The 11,210-nt window shown below is 44.5% G+C and overlaps 1 non-coding gene across 1 annotated transcript; it reads left to right on the plus strand.

Annotated features, from left to right (window-relative positions):
• Positions 1–10,560: 10,560 nt before the first annotated feature.
• On the plus strand, positions 10,561–10,665 carry LOC149991589 (U6 spliceosomal RNA). Its single transcript, XR_016508731.1, has one exon. It is a non-coding gene; the product is annotated as a U6 spliceosomal RNA (small nuclear RNA).
• The last annotated feature ends 545 nt before the right edge of the window (positions 10,666–11,210 follow it).

Genomic DNA, 11,210 nt, shown 5'->3' on the forward strand with positions numbered 1-11,210 from the left:
CTCTAGCAGCAATAACCAGAGTAGCAGGAAAGTAGTCTGCCTCACCACTGCCTTTCTAACCTCACACAAGTTCATCTAATTGGTAAGATCTAATTCTCATCCACAGCCCTAGCTGCAAAGGTGTCTGGAATCTATAGTTTTTACCCTTGCAGCCACTGTAGAACATGGAAGCACCATAGGACCAGGTTGAAATGGAGGCTGAATTCCTACCAGCTCATCTCCATTTGACAAATAAGGACACTAAGATTCAGAGAAGTCAAGGAATGTATAAAAAGTCACATGGCTGATCTACTCCCATCTTCCTGACTCCAAAACCTGCACTCTCATCCACAACACAGAACTGACAACCTCATTCCATTTGGGGCTTTGGCTGTCTTGAGGCATCTTTGACCAACAGCCCAGATGACAGCAGAATCTACCACCCAGCTTCCTGCATGCTCAAAGGCTGGACAGCAAGTAGAACTGAGGACTCAAGATGGAGAACAGCTTATCTAAAGTAGACAGGCAGAGAGGACTTGGGATCAAACCCAGATTTTATGACCTCACATCATGTAACTTGCTCCTGTCCTTAAACAAAACACACACACACACACACACACACACACACACACACACACCACATTTCAATCACCATCTGGAGGAAGGGAAGATAAGCTCAGGCTATCCCTGGAGGCATACGATTTTCTAGCACTCACTGGGGACAGCTGCTCTACATTTTTCCAGGAGAGGTAGGTAGATGGCTGACCTGCATCTAACTGCCACCACCATGTTTGACAAATTCTCCATCTCCCTGGTTGCCTCCCATCAGAGAAGCTAAAAATGCCAGTCACTTTCCCAGGTGCCATTGCAATTAGTGTGGGCTCCTGACTTAGGTTCAACCAATCAGATGCCTCCATCAAGGGTTCAGAGTCAGAAGTTGGGGATACAGAGATGCAGGAACACAGAGATCCCTTCTGGTGGAGAGTGGAAGTCACTATGGAGGTGGCAGCACAAGCCTGGGCATCCTGGACTTGGCAGCGGGGTTGTCACTGGATTGGCCTGAGTTTGGCTATGGTCCTCACTGTTGTGCAGCCTCCTTTCTTTGGCCTTCTTTCCAAACCCAGTTCTCCAGCCTGCCTGGCTATTTTGTGAACTCCCCAAGATCCTTTTTGATAAAGCTCTTTTCAGCTTAAATAGACCAGAATTGCTTCCTGTTGCTCAGAGCCAAGAGCCCTGGCCATTACAGCTCAGTTGCCAGATTTTGTCTGGCTTCCCTCAGGGAGACCACATAGGACACCACCAATTCCTAACTACCTCATGCATCTCAGTCCACTTTCTGAGAGCTCCATATCCCAGGACCTCGGCCTGTTGGTCTTACATCAAGAGAACTGGCTTGGTCTGACGGCAGGTCCCATATCCATCCCAGGCAGCTGCATGATAACATCGCTGGGCTCCACCTCAGACTCTTTCCCATCAAAAGCTTTTTCGTTGACCATGACCTTTCTTTGTGCAGAAGTATGAGGCTTCCCACACACTTCCACATGCCTCCTCAAGGTCATCAATGCAGCATCCAGAAAACATTTCTTCTTTCTACAAAAGCTTTGCTTTTAGTTAGCCTTCACTCCACACTGAAGCAGAACATCTTTAGGCTTTACTCAGACCCCAACAATACAGGCTGGGGTTGCTGGGGCGCCTGCAAGAATAATGGCTGGCAATGGTGTCACAGGTTCAAGGCCGCAGCTTTGCTGTCAGGTCATGATGAAGTGTTGAACAAATGGCTTACTTACCCTCTTGGAGCCTTAAGAGGAGGGGAGAGTGAAAGTCCAGCCATAGGAAAGTGAGTGATGGTCACAGCCAACACCAATAAGGAGCAGGGAAGAAACATGAGAAGAAGGGCATTCTCCACCTAGGTGCCAGGCTTTGGGGTGAGACCATTGGGTGAAATTGATTGGGTTCTAACTCACTCAGAGGCAGGTGGGAGCCAGAGGAGCTGGGTTCTCACAGTCACCACCAAGGGACCAGCTCACATTAACTTCTGGCTGAGTGTAGACAGGGATCAGGGTAGGGGGCCTATCTCAGGAAATGGCCAGCCAGCGGGCACACTGGATGTCCACTGGATGATGACAATGTGCTATAAATTTTGGTTTCTCTTCATGATATTGTCTTTGTTCCTATAATCCTTGCTTTCTTCATAAGTGTAACCCTGAAAATAGAGCTGCAGTCTAGAGAAGTGTGTGTGCTCTGAGGCTAGCCAGAGCCAGGAGGCTGCTGTGGCCAGAGAGGCCAGAAGTGATAGGAGCACCACCATCCTAGCTGGGATGCTGGAGGAAACAGGAATAGCTTTCTGTAGTCGACACGGAAGAGAGAAGGGCAGAGGGGGCCCAGCAGGAGAAGCATACTTTTCTCCCTTCTGTCAGGTGAACAGGAGAGGTTTAAGGGCATCGTGGAGTGCTGGGGGTGCGGGTGGAGGTGAGGGTGAGGGTGGGGGTGGGCTGGAGACAAGAAGGAAAACCACTTCACCATCAGAATCTGGTAGTGGGGCCACAAATTCCAGCCTGAGCTACCCTCAGCCATGCCTTGAGGGAGGAGCATGAATTTTGGAGTCAGACAGACCTGGGTTCAAATCCCATCTATGTCATTCAATATTTGCAGGATCCTAGGCAAACCTTTTAGGTAGACTGTTATGTGGTCAGCCCCCCATGAGTCATGCTTCCCAGTATGTGCCTTCATGTAGTTCCCTCCCACATTGACTCTGGTTTTGGCCATGTGACTTTTTTTGACCAATAAAACATTTGATAAGCATGATGTAAAGCAGAGGCTTGCTAGGTGCTTGTGTGCTGAGGCTTGTCCTCTTGGAATGCTCCCTCCTGGAACCCTCTGCTACACTTTGGGGAAGCCCAAGCTAGCCTGGCCAAAAAAGAAAAAAAAGTCATGAGAAAGAACTTAGGCAGCCCAGCCAACAGCCAGGAATGGGACAATCTAGCTGGCAACTGATTGTATCCACATGAGAGACACCAGGTGATATGATCTGTAGCCCAAGAACCACCCAATTAATCCACAGAATCATGAGAAATGATCATTCATTCATTATCACTCAGTGTTGTTTTAAACCAGTAAAGTCTGGGATGGTTGGTACATAGTAGTAAATAACTGAAACACTATTTAAACTTTCTGAGCCTAAGCCACTCCCTTCGTACAATAGGATGATAATATTTTTTGCTAAAACTTATGAGGAGTAAATTTAAGATATAATAACAATGTTCACTTATTGAGTACCTGCTATGTTTCATGCACTGTGGTAGATGCATGTAATTTAAAGCATCAAATCTACAGAACATCTCTGCAGTAGTAAGTACTGTTAGGCCCGTTTTACTGGCCAGGAGACTGAACTCAAAGGGGCTAAGTAACTTTTCCAAGGTAGCACGGCTAGGGTTAGAGCTGGGACTCCAACTCAGGTCCCTCTTGTTCTAACTACTATGGTTTAACAAGGCCTGCTCCATTGGTACCAATAAATGGATGGTGTTCCAGGAAAGCACCAAACCTTCCTATATTTCTAGAACTTTGTCAGGTGGTTGGAGGAGGGAAGCAGGGGCATACTCACAAAGCCAGCATCCAGCTTATACCGCCTTGAGGGTGGGTTCGCATGGCTCCTTTTGGTGGCTAGTCCTGGGCTCTTGATGCTGCTTCCATGAGCTCTGAGTCACAAGGGATAACAGAACTCAGAGCAAATCCATTTTCACTTCATGGGTGAAACAGTTAATGGGTGTCAGCAGCACCACAGGCACAGCCAAATGGCAGCTTGTTTCTCAAGAAGCAGGAAATGCCTGGGCTATGGATTCCCTGCCCCACCCCCCACCCCATTGGAGTGCATCAAGAAGCCAGAAGCCAGTCCATTTATCCCTCCACAAGACAATCCACCAGAGGCCCCCCTCTTCCCCTGACACACACACACACACACACACACACACACACACACACACACACACGGGAAACCACAGGGAAGGGGGTTACAATGGGGTGCAGGTTTTGCATGACTAAGGGTCTCTGTTGGCCCAGGCAGAAGCTGCTGGGAGGCTCCCCACCCTCCCAAGGATTGGGGAAAGATATTGAAGAGGATGTCAGAGGGATCTTTATTTACCCTCAGCCCAAGCTGATGGCATCACTCTCCACCCAGAGGCCCAGGAGAAACAGAGTCCTGGGTGGGGTAGGAACCCCCCAGCTAAAAATAATCCCAACCCCTCTCGCCTTGATTCCACCCATCTTACCCAGAAAGTATTTGCCTTCATGGAGTCCCTTTCAAAAGTGCTCACGTTTGTGTGTAAAGAGCTGATTTAAAAACATATTGCTAGAATTATCTTAACATTGCTTAAAAATTGTATATATTTGAAAATGTATATTATATACATGTATATAGAAGATGTATATAAAGACAAATGGCAGGAGCCATCTAAAAATATTGACAATAATTATCTCCAGGGAGTAAGATGAGTTTTTCTTTTTTTCTTAACATGTTTCCATATCTTCAACTTCTCCAACAAAGGGCATCATCGCTTTTAGAATCAGAAAATAATCTAGATTGTCTGTGCTGCTTTTAATGAATGTGTGCAGCCTAGGAAAGTCACATCTTAAAACTCTTCCCATCCAGCACCTTCATTATTGGTTCACACTTGCATTATTAGCTAGTGTCTCAGAACACCTAAGTCTCCAACAAGGGGAGAGCTGGGAAGGGAATGACATCAATGTGCAAGGCAAAAAGAGAGTGGGGGCACTGAAGCAAAGCAGAAGGGGGCAGGGAACAGTGAGCCTGGAGCCTGCGCTGTTAGTATCTAAGTTTAAATGCCTCCTGTAAGTTGGAGACCGGGGTCCAGGGTCATTGAAAGTCTGGGCTGGGGAGGTTGCTGGAATGGAGGGCCACCACTGCCTGACCTGGAGTTGGGAAGGCAAAAGGTCCTGGACTGGAAGTAGAATGGGCTTCATCACTAAGAGTAAGCCCCACCTTGCAGGCTGAGTGTGAGTTAAAGGAGGTAAGGTGGTGGATGTATGGTGCTCAGCATGGACCCTAGCACACACTAGGCATGCAATAAATGCAGTTATGGTTATTAGGAATAAATACATGCCCGTGAGCACCAACTGTCCTGCGTGAGCCCAGCCTCTCAATCATCCAGTGCCAGGAAAGGAATGAGCCACGTCCTGCTGTCAGCTGGCCATCCAGTTTTGTCCCTTGTTGGGTCCTGCTGTCTATGCAGCCAGATACATTGTTTTCTACCCCCTGAACACTTTCCAGATGTGCTACCTTGGCCAAAGCAAGCTGTTAATTAGCATGGGTGAGAAAGTACAGATGATACCACCAAAGGCCATTAAAGTACTCCAGATGATTGGGGGTGTTTGTTTTACTTCCTGTTAACTCTACTTGGAGCAATGCTAGTACCGCCAGCCAGAGTGGGAGTTGAGTGGGGCAGAGAGGGTCTAGGGAAGGCAGATACATTGGAAATTGTGAAGTTCCCTCAGACAAAAGATTGGGGCTCAAGGAGAGCTCCTTCATCTTCCTGCACTTTCAGGCTTGCAGTGCCCACCTGTTCACTTCCTGCTCTGACTTGCACACTTGCTCCCAGAAGGGGTTTGAAGTAAGTCATTTACACTTTAGTATGAACTTCAACATTCCCAGGGACCTCCGGTTTTATCATAGAATAAAATGCTTTATTCTCTTCCCTTGAAATCCTACCGTGTGTGGGGGGGGGGTAGTCCTTGGCCTTCAATGAGAAAATGGGAAGGAGTTCTACTTTTGGTGTTTTAGCCATCCCTGGGCCCAGCTACCCACATCCCCAAGTAGGGATCGCTTCTACTCTCTGGGTCTGATAATGTAGTAGTCACCTTTATTTCTCATTAAGGAGACTTAAATAAAAGCATGAAAAGCTTCTCTCTGTATCCTTAAATAAGAAGGATTTAGAGAGTTTTCAAAATGTGTTAACCTGATAAAAAAGAAAAAAATATGACACAGAACTCAAAAAATCATGAAAAAATGGATAGACATAACAACACAAACCTCCTCTGCAGTGAAAATGCAGTACCAACCAGAGGTTGCAAACTGGTGTCCTGCAGCTCCCACTCAGCCCAGACACATGGTGTCTCTTATAGTGCTTACAATTTTTTAAACAAGTTGTCAGCATTTTAAAATTGGACGTTTTCCCATAAGAGTCCTTATTTCCAGCATTCCCTGAAGAATGAGATCCAGCACACTGGTTCCCACCTTCCCACTGGCAGCGCTTGGCCAGAGCCCAGCAGAGGGGTGCACACTCCCAGGCTTGCCATAGCCCTCCAAGCCTGCATTAGCTATTTGCATTGCTTGCCTAGCCCCAGCGGGCCTCTGAGAAGTGCCATAAACAAAGTGAAAAGACAAAAGGTGCTCTAGGAGAACATGTTTGCAACACATCCAACAAAAAGTTAATATTTGTTATATATAAATAAGAACCAAACAGTTCAATAGAAAAATGGGGAAAAGTACAAACAGTAATTCATAGAAAAAGACATTCAAATAGCCAATAAACATGAAAGATACTCAACTTACTGGTGATTAGGAAAATGCAAATGCCATCAAATTGGCAAAAAATCAAAAAGCCTTCCAGGATCACTGTTGACAAGGATGTGGGGAAAGAACACATGTGTGTTATTGGTGAGTGTGCAAATTGATGCAGCCATTTTGGAGGGCAATTTGGCAGTTCCAATCACTAGTTTAAACACACATGCCTTTAAAGTAATGCAGGTAAACTTTTATTGAAATAGAGCATGATTAGAGAAAAGTACACAAATCATGTGTGGCTCAGACACTGAACACTCTGGAGTAACCATTGCATAGATCAAGAAAGAGAACATTATCAGTACCCAGAAGCTCCCTGTGTCCTCTCTCCATCAGTAAACTCCCCCAAAGGTAACCACTATCCTAACTTCTAACAGGATTTGCCTGTTTTTGAACATCCCATGAACGGAATTATGTAGTATATAGTCTTTTGTGTCTGGCGTCTTTCACCGAATATTATATTTTTAAGCTTCATCTATGTTGTTCTATGAAGCAGAACATTCATTTTTGTTGCTGTATATAATTCCATTGAATGGCTAGACTAAACTTTATTATTCTATTGTGTGTTTTTAGTGCACCTAGAAACACATTTCTGTTGGGTATATACCTCTTGACAACACTTTCACTCTAGAAATCATTCTTACAGAAACTCCAGAGAGAATAAGACTGCACATCCAAGGGTGTTTACTGTAACATTAAAAAAGAGTGGGGTCAACTTCTGTGTTTGCCAATGATGATATAGTTAAAAAATATAAAGTTTCATACTGACTTGGAATAGTATGCAACTGATAAAAAGAGAATGAGCAACATATGTGGGTTATGATGTGTAAGGCTGCCCACACATCACCAAGTAAAAAAAAGTATCCTGAAAAAATAATATGATATACTATCATATATGTATATATATACTATACATGCTATTATTACATAATAGTATGATATACTAATAGAAAGCATGACTCTACTTTTTAAACAAATAAAAGATGAAACAGAACTTTATATGTGGAGATTTGTGTGCGTTAAATATTTGGAAGGACTTTTCACATACGAACCAGGGACGAGGAATGCAGTGGGGAAGAAAAAGGGGTAGGATTTTACATACATTCTATACATCTCAAATTCATCTATTTTTCTCCATTCTTATCACCACTGTCCTGTCTAAGTCACCATGACCTCTGGTGTTGAAAACACAGTGGTTTCGTTACTGGTTCACCTCTCAAGTCACCAACGTCACCATCAGGAAGGTGGGGACTCAGAGGATGGTCTGTGGAAATGTTGGCCTCAAGAGTCCACTACTGTAGCAGTGATCTGGGGGGGACAGGTGGTCACTGTGAGACAGCCCATGATGCTGCCCATCAAGTGAAAAAAGTGTCATTCGAAAAAGTGGACAGAGCATAATCCCATCTTTAAAATAAAAATTTTAAAGTTGAAACCATACTTCACAGCTTTTCAAGTGAATGTGTGTGCGTGTGCATGTGTGCATTAGGTATTTGGAAGTTCCAGGTAACACACAATATCTCATTATCCACAAAGCAGATAGGTGTTCCCCTAGGAATAGCTGCACCATGTGCCCTAGTGACCACATGGGCCATGAAGGAAAGGCTTGAACTGTTGGTAACCTGAGTCTTAGCAGAACATGGGAAGACACAGGCCTGTGAGGAATTGCTGTGAGGCCATCTTCCATTTACCTCTTGTATTAGTTTGCTCTAGCTGCCATACCAAAGTACCACAGAACAGTGAATTTCTCACCGTTCTAAAGCCCGGAAGTCCAAGATAAGGTGTCAGCAAGGTTGCTTCCTTCAGAAGGCAAAGAAGGAAAGATCTGCTCCAAGCCTCTCTCCTTGGCTTGTAGATGGCCGGCTCCTCCTGTGTCTACACATTGTCTTCCCTCTGTGCGTGTGTGTGTCCTAATCGCCTTTGCTCATAAAGACACAAGACTGGATTAGGGCCCATGCACATGATCACCTTTTTTAAAAAATTTATTTATTTTTAGAGAGGGGGAAAGGGAGGGAGGAAGAGTGGGAGAGAAACTTCCATGTGAGAGAGAAACATTAGTCAGTTGCCTGTTGCACACCTACAACAATGGACTTGGCCCGCAACCCAGGGATGTGCCCTGCCTGGGAATTGAACCGGTGACCTTTTGCTTTGCGGGACAAAGTGCAACCAACTGAGCCACATCAGTCAGAGCCACATTATCTTCTTTTAATCACATGTTTACAGGCCCTGTCTCCACATACAAATGCTCCTTGACTCATAATGGGGTTACCCATCCTACGTGGAAAATATTGTAAGATGAAAATGCATTTAATGCATCTAACCTACTGAACATCACAGCTTAGCCTAGTTTACCTTAAATGTGCTCAGAACACCTACATTAGCCTACAGTTGGGCAAAATTATCTTGCTGCTGCTTCCCAGCATCGTGAGGAAATATCACAGCACATCTCACTAACCCCGGAAAAGTTCAAAATCCAAAATTTGAAGTACAGTATAGTGCACACTATTACAAAGTTGGAAAATCTTAAGTCAAACCATCACTAAGCTGGGGACCATCTGTCTGTACAGTCACATTCTGAGGTACTGGGGTTAGGGACACAACAGGGATGCACAGTATGAATTTAGGTCAGGGGTGACATAATTCAGCCTATAACACCCCTCTATGCCCCCTAGGAGGCTTTCAGGAGACTATTGCTCATCACCCCCTGGGTTCTCATAAGGTATGAGACCTCCAAACGGCCCCCCTCGGGATAGAGCTGCAGACCATAAACTGCCCAGTTTTATAGTGCCCGTCGAGACTTAGCTCATCCAGCCCCATTTGTTTCAGTGTCATCCTCGTTAGTGTGGGACAAGGACCCAGGGAGCTGGCACCTTTGGCTAATCTTCCTTTACTATTCCTGTAAGTAATAAACTGTCCAAATCAAAAAGTGGCTCACTACATCTTTATCAGTCCAACCAGCCAGGCCTTGGCCTTGACTTTCTTGAAAAGTCTTGTGTGTGCTTTACAACAGACACTGGAATGTCTTGCAAAAACAAAACCAAAAATCTTGCTAACAGAGGTGGGAGAAAGAGAAACACAAAGGATGGCTCCCAATTCTGTGTTCCTTCCTCCCCCTCCTCCAGCACCGAATGCTCTTATGCTGGGATTACCCAGGCCTCTGCACTCCAGTTCTTGGGTGCCTTGCACTTTAACTTGCGTGTCATTTAAAAAAATGAATTAACAGAAGATAAAACACAACTATAATATACTTCTCATATGTGCATATCTGTGTGCATTTAAATATTTATAAGAACTTTTTACATAGAAACCAGTAACACTGATCATCCTTGGAGAAGGGAGATGAGGTGTGGGGAAGGAATTTTAACATTTTATACAACAGGCCCCAGAGGACATAGGTGAATTGTCAGAGGCAGGAAGGCTGGCCACTAATGGGCAAATTTGAGTCCACTTACAATTAACGTCCTGTATAGGAATCATTACTCTCAGCTGCTTTCCCAACAAATAAAAGTTTAGCTAAAGAAATCAAAACCACAATAAGAGACCACTTCACATCCATTAGGATGACTATTATAAAAAAAAAAAAAAAAAAAAAAAAACCCAAAACAAAACAGAAGACAACAAGTGTTGGTGAGGATGTGGAGAAATTGGAACCCTTGTGCACTGCTAGCAGGAATGTAAAGTGGTACAGCCGCTGTAGAAAACAGTGAGCCAGATACAAAAGGACAAATATTGTATGATAGTACTTCTATGAGGTTCCTAGGGTAGTCAAATTCATAGAGACAGAACGTAAAATGGCTCTTGGAGGGGCTGGAGGAGGGTGCAGGGGAAGCTGGTGCTTAATGGGGACAGAATTTGAGGTTGGGAAGATAAAAAGCTCTGGAGATGGATGATGGTGATGGTGGCACAACAATGTGAATGTGCTTAATGCCTCTGCACTCTACACTTAAAAATGGTTAAGACGGTGAATTTTATGTTATGTGTCTTTCACCACAATAAAAAAAAATAGTGTAGTGCTCACTTCAACAGCACATATACTAAAATTGGAACAATACAGAGAAGAATTAGCATGGCCCCTGACTAAGGATGACACACGAATTCAATTGTTTCATATTTGTTTTTTTAATGGAGAAAAAATATGAAGACTAGAATAAAAATGTTCTGGTATCCTAACACCTATTTCACTCCCCCACCCCCATACACACAGTGTAAAAATGCTCTCTTCTAAAGTATACCTTGTACTCCACACACAGAAAGAAAAGTTTGGCTAAATATTTGAGGGGCTTTGCTGCCTAAAAATGGAATTTAATAAAAACACCAGATCCTTTGCTGTGCGGCTGTCTACCTGTTGAGAGTGGAAATGAGCTGACCCACCTGCGAGTTCATTGCCAGAGAAACTTCCCGTGCAGGGACAGCCTGAAGCCAGAGAGGTGGACACGCTGTTAGCACATTATATCCCTTTTCCCTCTTCTCTGTCTACAGCCTGGTGAAAGGACACAGGATGAAAAGCTGAGACACACAGAGCCCTCTTCCAATCCCCTGTCTCTCTGTCTCACCCGCCCCAGTCCCATCACACTTCCTTTCTCAAACCCTCCATGAACTCTTCCTGTCTCATAACTGTTACAGCAGCTATTTGTTCCATATGTGTCTTTTGGCATGTTTA

This window comes from Furipterus horrens, unplaced genomic scaffold (assembly GCF_987537825.1).
Source record: "Furipterus horrens unplaced genomic scaffold, mFurHor1.1.pri manual_scaffold_17, whole genome shotgun sequence".
NCBI classification, from domain to species: Eukaryota; Metazoa; Chordata; class Mammalia; order Chiroptera; family Furipteridae; genus Furipterus; species Furipterus horrens.